This window comes from Pinus tabuliformis, chromosome 8, assembly GCF_031772625.1.
Source record: "Pinus tabuliformis cultivar Carrire ecotype Pingquan chromosome 8, CPIR1, whole genome shotgun sequence".
Taxonomy (NCBI): Eukaryota; Viridiplantae; Streptophyta; class Pinopsida; order Pinales; family Pinaceae; genus Pinus; species Pinus tabuliformis.
Genome location: NC_142294.1, coordinates 657,860,416 through 657,874,986, shown reverse-complemented (window position 1 = coordinate 657,874,986; position 14,571 = coordinate 657,860,416). Strand labels below are relative to the sequence as shown.

Here is a 14,571-nt window from a genome sequence, read left to right as displayed (position 1 = left end):
GTTACATGCAAGGATCATTTCCAAAACCTCTTACCAAGTGTCGCTCTTCATAGATTTGTGGCATGTGCGTCACATCTTCGATTTTATCGAAACTCATGAACCGGATGCATAGATCTCATTGATCACATTGACTTTGCAGCTCTGAAATCCCACATTGCATCTAGGAGTCGTCACCACATTCAACTCAGTTATTTTGAGGTAAGCCCACTTTTCATGTTTTGCATTGTGTTTCTGGTGCTTTTTCTATTTCGCTTCGTATGAATGTTGCCTACTTGATTTCAGTGAGTGCTTGCAGTCATTTTGATACATACTAGCTTGTACTAACACTGTTTCAGTTTTCATTTGCATCTCATTGTTGTCGCATGCATGACACTGTTTTGCACAAATGATCACTTTTGTGGCAACTCGCTTCACACACATGCATGCTTTTTTTTTTTTGAATCCTACACTTGTTCTTTGCATGAATGATCATTCACTCTTGTTTGCACTCATATCATCATTCATTCACCTGTCGGTTGGATTGGGCTACCTTGGCCTAGATCATGCCTTGCCTAGCTATCACTGCGCATTTCCAAAAGAAAAGGCTATGCCTTCCCTCCAGAAATTCCACAAGTCTAGCCAGACACTAACCTCCAAGCATGCATTATGCAATTCTTGGAGGAACTGTCATGTTGTCCATAGAAACTGTGCAATTCCATTTACTGGTTACATGTCACTGCTGACTGAAATTGTGCATTGTGCAGTTTCAGTCCTTTGCGGGCCAGGCTAGACTATGCGTTGCTTAGTTCTAGTAGTTAGTTAGCCTATTGATAGCCTAGATGGTGCCTTGCATGGTTTTGGCAGTCAGTCTCCTGACCTCTCAGCAGAAATTGCGCAACCTTCATGATCAGACACATAGGTATGTTGCAAGTTAGCTCTCAAGTTTGTTTTGGTTTTCGACTGACAAATTGCTTGCCATGAGTGTTTTCATGTCTCCAGGTATTGCAGGTGTTTGTCTGCCTCTCAGTAGCACAAACAGAATGGTTTCCAGGAGATCAGAGTTGAAGACATTATTTAGAGCACACTTGCGAATGCACTCAATCAAGTGTCTATGAACTTTCCTACCCACGAAAACATTGAATTATTCATAGACAAGGACATCAAGATATGATAGTAGAAGCACCATCAACAACAGTTGAAGGCAGCATAACAGATGCAACGAACGCAAGAGAAAGTTTGTTGACAACATAGAGGTGGAGCAAAGATGCAAGCGCAAGCAGATCCACTTTTGATGAAAGCAACTCTGGAGACTTAGGCTATGAGGTGACAATGCGGCATGAAGATTGCGTGAAGGCAGACAACAGAATAGAGGAGCTGCATGTGCTGAAGCAACAAGTCAAGGAATAATAGGAGCTGCATAGATGAGAGAATGAGTTGTAGTAGGAACATGTATAGCAGGGGGCGCAACATGCACTCGCAAATTAAACTACGCTCGTACAAGTTATAGATCCATCCCAGTAGCTAGCACAAAGTAGACAAGGTGAGCAGTGTTGTTCATTGCATGCAAGGGAATGCAACAGCAAGAATGTCATTGTGCACATGCACGTGATCCCACAAATTCAACACACTCACCGAGACAAAGACAAGAAGAAATTGTGACTACAGCTAAACATGCAGTTGACAGTTGATGTGCATGACCACCAGCACACATTGGAAGATCAACACAGACACTATGCATTAGTGTGTTGCTGGTTCGGTCGCACCCAAGAAGACCATGCACATGCTAGAAAATGAGTTGGATGGAGGAGGTACACCAACGCACCGAGATGCAATGGAGGCAAGAGTTCACTTCACTAAGATGTCACCATGGAGCAAATGCACACCATCACGGATGACCAGCCTTGGCATCAACTCACCACCTTCACCATCATAAGCATGTTAAAGAGTTGGTCTCACCACAATGGACCAAGTGTTACTTATGACTTGCATGGCTTGCTCAAGCCATTTTGTCTCACATGGGCACATGTGCATTGTAATGTAACATCTTGTCAAGTGGAAGTTTAAGTGTCAACAGTTGGATGTAATAGCCATATAGTAGATGAAGAGTCATGCAGGTAGATGAACTACCACAAAGGGGAATGTCAAGGGTCACCCCACTCTTTGCTATAAATAGAACCTCATAAATCATTGTAAAGGCTTTTGGTTAGCCAAGCTTCTAATAGGACTATCTTATAGAAAGCTTGGACAGTATCCTAAACAGCCTTGGCTTCTCCACTTTGCAGAGCTAGTATATCTCTTTGGAGGAGCACACAATTGTGGCTGTAATGTTCCAGTGTCAGAACTAGTGGTTGGACAAGGATGTATTGTATGACTGGAACTTACACTTCTTAATATAACAAATCCATCATGTTTCATGCATATGTTGTATTGTATTCTACGCTATCTAGTTTACTCTAAACGATATATGTATTTTTTTGCTCATGCATGCATGTATGGAATATTTTGTATAAGTATGTATGAATCTTTCTAAAATGTGTTGTTGGTTTAACCATCACTTTTAATTTGTCGCTAACTTTATTTCCAGCTTGTGATGCATATTTGCTCGTGTGTTCCCTTCCAAGCCATGTACTATTACAGGTTTCCAAGGGGTGCACTCACCTCACCCTCAGTGTGTTAGAACCTCTCATGCACCTTCCTTGACTTACTATAGTTGTCACACCCTTGCTACCAACAAGGACATATTACTTGCTTCTATGTGACATTGTGGTCAAGGCATTACTGTACGACCCACTGGTGGGACTCCTACACAAAATGGTCTGAGGTCTAATTGGGACTTCTTACTATGGAGATCCCCTTACATGTTGGCGGGTCTAGCACTGTCAACACTCTAGCATGGTTCACATATTTGTTTTACCACACAAATATGTGAAGCATGCTATAGTGATTCAATTGAGCTCGAATTTGTGCCATGAAAAAATTGGACTATGTGTGCAAAGCTATACAACATATGAAACGCTCCAATGTTTCCTTGTTTGAAGCTTTTACCTTGCTTTGAATTTATTTGGACAAAAGGATGTGGTGAAGGGTATTCTATTTAACACATTTTAACTCTTTTGGAGTTATTACATGTGAAGTTTGATATTACTAGATTGTGTGGGTAATTATTTTATCACTAATAGATTGTGTGGAGTGCAGAGGTTCGCACAATGAAAGCATGAGAGCTTCTTCTGCACATATGCATTTGTGTTATTTGAAAGTATACTTTAGTATTAATATTTTAACTCTTTGAAAATCATGCTTCTATATTTAATACCATAAGAGCTTCTACATCTTGAGCGGTTATTTTATTATTAATAGATTGTGTGTAGTGTGGAGGTTCGTATAGTGAAGGCTTCAAATCTTCTTCCGCACGATGTGTTTCCTTTACAGTCCCTATTACACAAAATATTATCACCATGACTATTTGCAGTCAGTATGGGTCTATCATCATTCATACTGTCCTCCTTAGCAAGTCTCAAACCTCAGCTCTTCATGTCAAGCTGTAAAAATGAGAGAAAGACTTTAAAAATCAATAAAGCTCTGGTTCTGCACTTTCTCTTACTGTTACCTGTGGTCCCACACCCCATGGTCATGTTACCTTCGGACCTTCCCGCTCTTTCTCTAAAGGAGTTGGTGCGGACCCCTGTGAAAGTCAAAAAGGCGCAAGTTTATTCTTAAAAACTCACTTGTGGTTAATTCTAGATGATTCTAGAAGGAATCTTGATGTGGATGGTTCACTCCTAGGTGATTCATGCATCCCAAAACTAAAGGAGCTAATCCCTTGATGAGAGGAGCTTATCCCTTTGAAGGAGGGATTTATCCCTTTGAAGGTGGACCTAGTAACTTCCCTCCATTGCACTATAAATTAAGGAATTGGGCTGGTTGCTAGGGAGGTTAGAAGCTGAACATTTTTTAGGGTAAATGCTGTTGGAATTGAGACTTCCTAGTTAAGCTTGAGAGGAGAGATTACATACCTTTTGGCTTCATTGGGAAGAGAGTGAAACTTGTCAAAGTAGAGGAGATTCTTGCTGGACCCTGGGAGGAGCTTATACGGCATCAAGGCACCAAGGTTGTAAAGTTCTTCTTTGATTAAAGTTAATACAATCAGATTCATTTTTCTCAACAAATTGTCTTATGTGATTTGTTTCATGAATTCGTTGATCATCATGATAAATATGCTTTATTATATTGGCTTTTCAGGTGCTATTTAATGTGTGTGCTTGTTTGTGTTTACAGATTCTTTACAAGGGAGCTCATTTGGATCAACGGAGCATGGCTTCCACAAACTTGCATTGGACCCAAGGTAGGCCTAAAACACTTGTTTGCCTTTACTTATAAATTGCATATTTAGAGAAAGATAGAACTTGTTTGGTTTGCTTGTCGCTAGATATCATTAGATACTAGGGAGGTCGGTCTTGTCCACAAGAACGACTTAACCGGCCGACAAAATGGCAACTCCACTGGGGACTTGAATTTTTTATTTTTCCTTTGCTTCTACTTTGACTTGAGAAATTGTGTCTTTGTTTCTGTTTTTGGCTTGATGTGTGTGGGATTCGGTAGGTTTAGTAGATCTTGAATTATTTTTTGTTTTTCATACATTTGGGAGAGGACCGCACCCTCTGCTTGTAACACAGTGCGGACATACCCGCACTTTTGCTTTACACATAGAGCGGTACCGCACCTGGGTGAACAGAGGGCCTGCGAACCCTGTCAAAATTTTGAAAAACTTAAGATTTTCTCTTTCAGTCAGCTTAGGATTTGTTTATATGTTTTTAGCCCCTGCCCAGATCTTCACGTGACTTGCCAAGAACTTTTCTTAGGTTAATTCCATTAGAATTATGGTTTTAGGTGAAATTCCTAGAAGTTTTGGTTGCCGGGCTTGATTTTCATTTTGGTGTTGTAATAACTCAGAGCTTAGAAGCCTTAGAAACCTTAGATCACCTTGGTTTTTGTTGGCCTTCTTATGAGTCTGACCATTTGCAAAATCTACCTTTGTTGAGGAATCCATCTTGTTTTTCTCTTTGCGAAACTTCGAAAGAGCTTGTGTTGAAAGTTTTGGATTTCATTTTTAGAAAAGAAAACAAAAATTGGTAGTTTTTTGACGGATTTGTGATTCTAGACAAATTAGTCCTTAGTTTGATCATAGCTAAGTAAAACATCCTTGAAAAGAAATCTTGTAAGCTTTTACTTCAAATAGTTTTTTAGAATTTATAGATCTCAAGATTAGATTTTTCCATAGTTTTGAGTGTTTTATAAAAATAAAAATAAATCTCTTTTGAAAAAGTTTGTTTTGTAGTATTTGAGTGTTTGAAAGAAAAGGGAAATTTTCGTGAACATAACTAGTTGTCTTGTTTTTTAGTGTATTGGAAAAGACAAAAAGCTCTTCTTTTGATTCGATTGTTAAGGAAATATTTGTTTTTACAAGATTTTGCATTTTCAACTCTTTCTCTAGCTAGGAATTCATTGAAGAAAAATGATTTTTTTTCATCTTAAGTGCATTTTTTAGTGATTTGGAGTCGAGTCTTCACACCATAAGTTTCATCTCCACACCTTTTGACTTAAGAAAAACCAATAAAAAATAATGCTTAAAGTAAAATCTATCTAGTAATCTTTTTGTTTCTAGGGCTCTTTATCACCAACATAGCTTAGGCTAGTATCTTGGAGTAGGGAGTAATTAACTCTCCAAGATAGAAAAACAAACAAGTAGTTGTATCTTGCGGTAGGAGATAAATTCCCATTGTTACATCTATGCTCTGGGAAGCTCCTCGTATAGGAATCAAGCACGAGATCATGTCCGAACCAGTGGGGTAATCAATCCTTCCTCATTGGAAACGATACTAGATATACATGTATTAAAAATGGTAAACCTCAGATTAACCATTGTCGAGGAGCCTGGGTCACTTGTTGGTAAACCTTGGACTATGTCAAGGAGCCTTTAAGGGGATTGAGCTTGCTACTCTGCCCTTGCGTGTGTATCAGATCACAGACTGTTCCGCCAGGTATATTTGTTTCCGTTGGTAACCATAGTGACCATATTCTATAGGATTCTTTCCTAAGGTGACGGTGGAGGGAAGATCCCACTGTACCTGGAGCAGACGTCGGCTAGACTCACTTAGATTTTCTGGGGGGTTCTCTTCACTCGAGATGGTTTAGTGGAGAAACTTGTGCCAGTCTATTCATTAAGCAGGTTTTCGGGGTAACTGTTCTAACCGCCATTTCTATATTGAACTCTGCGATGTTGGATTTCATCACCAACTAGTGTTTTCGGTATGGAAAGTTACTGTTTGTGTGTGGTTTGATCTCCTAGGTTCTTTAGGCGTGTGATTCAAAATTGTTTGGTTATTTAGAGGCTTTAGGTGGTTTTCATTGAGATTTTTCTTTGTTTGCATGTGAAGTAGTTAAAATATTTAATTGTGGCTGAATTACCAAGGAAGTCCTGTAGACTTCGGGGCCAACCTCCTGAGTTTTCACCGAGCCAGCTTGAAGGGCTACGAGCCCTTGTAACTCCTAGTGATAGTAGAGTTGGGTCACCTGAAGAAGGAGAGTCTTCATTGGTTGTACATCCTGATTATCAAGCTCTAGTAGCAGATTATAATCCACAATCTATTTCATTTTCTGAAGTTACTGGTAGTTTTTCATCTACTAGTGATTTAGCTGAGGAACTTGAAATATCTGAACCTGAAACTAAACCTGCTGCTACTCCAACATCAGGATTTGCCTCTCCAACTTCCAGTGGTCCTGGTTCACCCAGGGTAGAAAGAGTCATTACCCAAAATCTTCCTTCTAGACTTATTGCTATTGAAGAACTTGTTACTCCGGAAGAAGGTATCCCTATCCCTGAAAATAAACCAGCTATAGAACTTAGGGAGCGTGAATCGATCTTTTACAGTCCACCTAGGAGGGACGCTTCGTATCTTTCATTGACCAATTTTTTGGAAAACCTGGGACTAAGTTTTTCACCACCTCGCATTCCTTTTCACCCAACACCTAGGGGTTATTATCCTTCGTTAAATATGTCAAGACAGTCGTCCGTGTTTTCTCAATCTCCAGAACCCTTTTTATATGGCGGTCCTTCAATTCCCTCTGGGTATTAGTCACTTACTGGTACTTTTTCGGGAGCATCTCCTCAACCTATTGAACAAGGGTTATTAACTAGTAATAACGGAACTAAGCCGTTGAGTGTAGAAGATATTATTATGATGTTAGGTACTATTCCTAATCCGCAACCTCAAGGTGGCCAGTTACCGCCTGGGGGCAGCCTCAAGGTCCTCAATTATCGCCTGGGGGGCAACCTCAAGGTACCCAATTACCACCTGGGGGGCAACCTCAAGGACAGTACATATCTACGGGATAGTACATTCCTCAAGGTCAACCCCAGACTCAGTATGTACCTCAAGGTCAACCCCAGTATCAATATGTACCTCAAGGTCAACCCCAGTATCAGTACGTGCCTCAAGGTTATCAACCTCAAGGTCAGTACCCAACCCAAGGTTTCCAACCACCTTCCGGTCAATCATTTGTCCAAGGAGCTGGAAATGTACGTTTAAATTATCAACCCTACCCTCAACCCAGTTATGGTCCTCAATATTCTCAGCCTGCTATGGGTCCGTACCCTGGAATGAACTTAGTGTGGGATCCATCTCAATCTCAACAGATCTTGCAACCGAATGTGCAGTTGTCATCTCATTCTGGACAACCCTCGGTTTTTGGTTCATCCTAGCAACCTGTCCGGTCTACTATTCAAACTTCTACACCTTCTGTAGTTTCTCAGCCTGGGCCTAGTATGCCTCGTACTCCGCCTCAAATGACTACTGCAACTACTGCAACATCTGTTCAATCTACCCCACCTACTTCTGGAGTATCGACAACTCTGGTTTCTATTGTTCCTGTATCAACTCCTCAAGCATCTTTACCTCAGTCTGGATCCACAATTCAGACCTCGGTTCAAATGCCTGTAGGACAACCTGGTCCAAGTATGGTTGTCACAAGTCAATCTTAATTTACTTATCAACCGTACCAGGGACAGTACCAATTCGGTCCTGCTGTGCAGCAGCCAGTCTATCAGTATCAACAGTACCCTGGATATACATATTAGCAACCCCAACAACCCCAGTATGGTCCACTTAATCCTGGTTTTCCAGGAGGATATAATATCCCAAATGAAATTCCAATTCCTAGTTATCCTGGATATCCTCCTCCTGGGACTGGTCTCATGACCTAGGGTTTCAGGGACCCTAATCGTCAGTTACCGTTCATTGCAACTTTGGACTTGCCTAACTTGTCGCGCCTTACAAACGATCCAATTAACTATCTTCCGTTTTGGCTGCCAATGCCGAATAAGTTGCCTAGTGATATTCCTAAGTTTGAAGGCAAATCAGGAGAGGACCCGTCGAACCATGTGATGACTTATCACCTCTGGTGTGTGTCTAACTCCATTTCAGATGATTCAATCCATTTAAGGCTTTTCCAACGCACTCTAATTGGTCTTGCAGCCAAGTGGTACATTGAGTTACCACGAGCCACTTTTTATAACTTTAGTCAGTTAGCTACCTCGTTTTTAACTCATTTTCAGTTGCCAGTCAGATATGAAAATGGCACAGAATTATTAACTTCATTAAAACAGTCAATGTCCACTTACATTTCAGATCACATTCATGAATGGCGACGTTGACAGCGTTTAGTGAAAGTTTTTATTCCCGATCAGATCTTAGCTAAATGGTTTGCAAATCTTTATTACCAAAAATCACTGAGGATGTAGCTAAGGCAGGAGTCGTTACTAAAGAGCAAGTAATTGCTCAAGCTCAGTACCTTGAATTAGTTTCTACGCAATCAGGTATGTTACATGAGAAAATCCCTGACCTTCCTAAACAAAATAAAATAATTGCATCTTCTTCAGGGTCTCATGCCGCTGATGGTATGATTGGTACGGTTAATACCAAAAGTAAGAAGAAATCTTCCAAGAATTCTTCTCCTATCATAACTTTACCAGATTTCCTGACAGGAGATTCTTCTGCAGAAATTTCTACCGACATTCACGTTGTAGAGTCATCTACGATGAAATCAAAATCCGGCGGTAAAAAGAAACGGAAGAAGAAAAAAAAACGGATAAAAATTCGAAAGAGAAACTAGAAAAAATGGAATCTACTGATGAAAAACGCAAACCCCGTTATCCTTGTCTCATTTGTGACGAAGAGCATTTTACAAGAGAGTTCCCTCATCGTGCTAAGGTTGCGAAAGTCGTCAAAGGTTCCCAAATGCCTGCTGTTTTGAAGAATCCTTTTCCTAGTCAAGACAGTAAGATGATAGGTTCTTCCTCAAATGCCTCAGAAGAACCCATAATGATGATGTCCCATGTTAGGATTGCGACACGATCACAAGATTATGGAAGTAAAAGTCCTGTTGGTGGTAAGGAAGCAGAATGTTCTAATTCGAACCCATCAACTTCAACTCCCGGTTCCAATCCACTACAGATCGAGAAATCTAACCTAGACTTAGTAATCAAACTGCCTGCCAAGGGTATACTTCGAAAGTTAGCTTTCAATCCACATGCAAGAGCAGCTCAGAACTATAGCATTGTTGAAGATTTGGCTATTTCACCTTCAGCAATGTTGGCTTTGGAAGGGCTGTAATCATGTCCAGCACAGCGTAAATTGCTATTGTCGGCTATAGGAGCTGTTGACATTCAGGACTCGAACCTTATAATTTTCGATCTAGAAAATAGTACACCTCACTTACCTCATCAAATGGCTTTCCAGATTCCAGTGTTAGTCAAAAACAGACCTTGTTATAGGACTGTGATTGATGAGGGAGCCTCAACGTGTATTATGTTGATCCAATGTTGGAGATCCCTTGGTTCTCCTACACTTAATCAATCCTCGATGATTCTAAAGGCCTTTCATAGCCGTGGGTTCCATCCTTTTGGCATTCTACATGATTTACCTATAGGGGTAGAAGGCAAAACTGTTAATCTAGATGTGGAGGTGGTTGATGCCCCTCTAGATTACAACCTTCTCTTGGGTCGTAGTTGGTCTTACGCTATGACAGCTGTTGTTTCATCGATATTTTAGCTTATAAAGTTCCCTCATAATGGAAAGATCATAACTATAGACCAGCTAACTTACTTTTCATCTGACCCAGCCTCTTCTGAAAGTATCCAGCATGTCGGCAAAACAACTATCCCCTATAAGGATGTTGGAGTAGGACTAGTTAAATATTCTGGTTTACTAGGAACTTTTCCTTTTCCTCCTATCAATGCATCGTCTTCTACTGCAACCATTCATACGATTTCATTAGACACTATTGTTTATGATGATCCTTGGATTGTACCTTCCGAATCTGAGATAGATTCATTTGGTGATGTTATGCCTTTCAGTCCATATGAAATTGCGTATCAGGCCGTGCAGTAATTTTCTGACCCTTTTTCAACCGAAATTGACTTAATGAATGTGGTCCATGAAGAATCACTTTCAACATCAAATTCAGATTTAACAACGTTTTCCGAACTTGTTCACACTGATGAGCAAATTCGTGAAATCCTGTGTGTTGATGATTTACCATGGGAAGATCTTCATCATAGATCTTCGTTTTTACCTGAGATTGATCGCTTTGAAAATGATTTTTCATCTATTTTTACGACTGAATATGTCAAGGAACCTCAGAATCCAATGTGTTAAACACACATGGGCAGCAAGAGAAAATATGAAAGATAAAACATGCAGTACAATTTTTATTGACAAATGATATACATTTATAGTACACTGTTGTGACCATTGGGTTTCACATCCCAAGGTCTCTTGGACTACTTTGTCTATTCATCTTCCACACTAACCCATTGAGGAGTAGGTGTCCAACATTCCCCCCCTTAACCCAAAGGGTTATGTATGAGTCCAAGAAGAGAGCTGTAATACAAAATGTGCAAAAATGCATGGCAGCACTAGGCTGAATGTGCTCTCTGAAATGTTGGTATAAAGGGTGGTGGTTTAAGGATGACCACAACACGGGAATGCTTAGTGCAGTTCCCAGAACTCTTCCAAAACTGGCAAGAAGCTGAAGTCTTTTGCTAGAGGAAGTGATCCTATTGTTTTAAAGAGGGAAACCTTCAACCAATAAAGGGAGGTCTCACCCCACATAAAAGGGAGAACTTCAACCTGAAAAGGGAAGTATCAACCTATGATAGTTTAAGGATGACCAACAACTCTGGAATGCTTAATGCAATTCCTGGAACTCTTCCAAAACTAGCAAGAAGCTGGAGTCTTCTGCTAGAGTAAGTGTTCTCAATTTTGTTCCTGGAATTCTTCCAAAACTGGCAACAAGCTGAAGTCTTATGCTAGAGGAAGTGTGTGTTTAGTGTTTGACACCTAGTCCTCAATGGGTTAGTGTGGACGCTGAATAGACAAAGTAGTCCAAGAGACCTTGGGATGTGAAACCCAACGGTCACAACAGTGTACTATAAATGTATATCATTTGTCAATAAAAATTGTACTACATGTTTTATCTTTCATATTTTCTCTTGCTGCCCATGTGTGTTTAACATGGTATCAGAGCCATGATGTGTGGCCTGTGTAGTTTTCCTCCTCATGGTTTATCCTTTAGTTAAAAAAAAAAAAAACGACACGTTGTTATTCCCTGAGCAGCTGGTTTGAGCTGCCTTGAATAGCGCTGGCCTGGTCTTCATTACCTGTAACTTTCCTGACTACCTAACGCCCCTGACAACCTAAAACATTGAAGTTGAGCGCATTAGACTGCGTGCATTGCTACAAGAATGGTATGATTGAGTGTGAAATGTCGAAATTTTTATGACTTGAGTTGTTTGGTTAACGCCCGACCTATACCGCCTCCTCGGCCTATATTTGATTGAATGTTACCTGAGCACTCCTGCACGTCCATCTTTTCCATTATGAAATTCTGTATTAGTTGAACGTTACTTGAGCACTCTGACACGTCCTGGTTTGTTAGATAAACGTTACCTGACCTCTGTCTACCATATTCCATATTTACAGTCCTGGCCTGTGCTCTCTGGACTGTCAACATAATGTTTTTGCCATAACGTGAAACATCTTGCAAGCATGCCATGAGTGGTACAAGCATGGGCATGGACGTTTCAAGTTCATTCGTTGCTCCAATTGCTACAGTTGCACTCCTAAAGACAAAGTCGTGAAGAGGTTTTTGGTTCGAAACATAGTCGAACAAGCTGTCGTGCGTGAGGATACATGCTTCCAAAGCTTAACGCAAAATGCAGTACTGTGTGTCCTGTGACATTTACTCTCATGTTGTCGTGTTCGATCTCGGACTGAACGCCGCAAACATGAACCCCCGTGTCTAACAGCAATAGCTTAGCTTTGTTGAGAAGGTCTAGCTCCCATAAGATCATATTTTACTTCTTTGCAATGTACTTGGGTCGTTCCAGTTCCATAATTTTTCTTCCATTCTCGGCTGCGTTGAAGTGCTGGATTGTTTGAATCTCCACTTAACCTACTTTCTATCTGTTTCTGATAACGAGAGTAGAAGCATTTGCATTGAATCTCCTTTAGGCGCTTCTGATAATGATACAAAAGGTTCCAAAGAAGCAGTCACTATTCTTTTTTTTCCTCATCCTTCTAGCCCTTGAAATACCCAATCTCATCTTTGCTTCTTTCCCCATTGGCGTCATGTACAGTTAAGTTATTCTGCTGCCTCCGCAAATTCCCCATGTCAAGCAGGCCTGACTTTGGCAACTTCCCATTCTCACCACGGTCACTGATTATATCTTTCTCAGCGTTGTTTGACGTGTCTTCCTTTATAAGGAGAGCTCCTTGAGTTCCTTTTTCCTTTTTAAACAGTTTGATGTTGTCCCATTGATTTCTCATACTGAGGTAAAACCGAGGCACGTCGATTGCTGGTTGAAAACTATTTCCAACCCCCCTCGTTGACTTGGGCTACGCCTTGGCCTTCGAGAATTTTTGGACTCGCATTTGTCTCGGGCTCCAAAGAATTCAAATTTTCAAACTGGTAGCACACTATAAATACAGGAGACGAAATGTCCGTGGCCGGGATTGCTGGTTAAGTTACAATATTGTTCTGTATGGAATTTTTTGGCCTATGTTAAATTCGAGAAGATATTTCTTCGTGCATGTTCAGGGTTTATTCGAGACTGGGTGAAAAACATTACATGGATGGGACTGGTTGTTCTTATATTGTCTTGTATGGCATCTGTTGCGCTATGCAGCGAAGGGAACAGTGAAAGTTAGGTCCTTAAGAAAGCAGACTGGAGGGTAAGAAAGCGGGGGTGAAGTTAGTTTTTAATATCTGTGTACAAATGGTGGCAGCAGCGATGGTGGAGTATTGATGACTGAGAGACAGAAAAGGAAAGAAATCTATTTTTTCCAAAAATAAAAGTATGCAGTCAAGCTATAAAGCATAGGATTTGAAGCATAAAGATTTAGATTTCCGTCCAAGTGTTTGGCGTGGCTACATTTGTCTCCTATGTAACTTATCGAGTCAAGTATCAAACTCATGGAAGCCTGGTGAACCTGATGTTACGACTCTCAAGAAACAAGGTGAATTTGTGAGGAAATAAAGGTTGATGTAGTATAGCTCGGGACCCTTGAAGAGGGCGAGCTAATCATAAGTGTAGAGTGAATTTGACAGTGTGCACCATCCTCACCTTACGTGTTGTCAGCTCCATTGAAGCGGAAGTGTGGTGGCTTGAAACCGCCATTTGTGGCTCCCCAAACCGCCACTCCATGGTTGATTGAAAGGAAAATGTGGTTTGTTTTTGTAGTGTAAAGTTGATATATCATGTAGAGCGTGTATCATATCATGGTGCGTTGAGTTTATATGTGAAGTGTCATATGAGCATTTGTAATTAATTTGCCTTAGTGAATGCACCGGTTCAAATTAGTATTGGTTGTATATGACATGGTATATTAATTGAGTTGATTCATATTTGAAGACTGTGCCACTATATATATATATATATATATATATATAGATATATATAGATATATATATATCTATATATATATATATATGTAGATATATATATATATATATATATATATATATATATATATATATAGATATATATATCTATATCTATATCTATATATATATATATATATATATATATATATATATATATATATATTAATCAACTGTGCTGGTTGATGCGTTGAATTTTGTGGCATATTCATGTTCCTTTGTCATCACGATTCAGTGTTGCAGCAATAGTCCAACAAGTTTTGTGTAATTTCTAGCTTAAGATATTGATTGAAAAAAAAGGGTTGGAGAAAATGACTAGAATTACTAAAGTATTAGAGTTCATGAAAACTCTTATACAATCTAATGTTGATGATACATTAAAAGTCAGCAAAGTTTCTCTCACAAATATTCAGGTCTGTCTACAAAATGCACAGGAAAAGATTGATTTTTTGCAGCTTGAATCACAGCTATAGCAAGAAGAGCTACATCAAAATAGACATCATTCTGAACCTGTTTTTGTTCAGAACATTGAGACAACCACCCATCAGCAGCAAGTCAATAATGTTACCATTCATTCAAATAAAGCAGCAGTTG

At 39.9% G+C, this 14,571-nt stretch overlaps 1 pseudogene; it reads left to right on the top strand.

Annotated features, from left to right (window-relative positions):
• The first annotated feature begins 12,834 nt into the window (after positions 1-12,834).
• Positions 12,835-12,973, top strand: LOC149237311 (U4 spliceosomal RNA; annotated as a pseudogene).
• Positions 12,974-14,571: the final 1,598 nt, after the last annotated feature.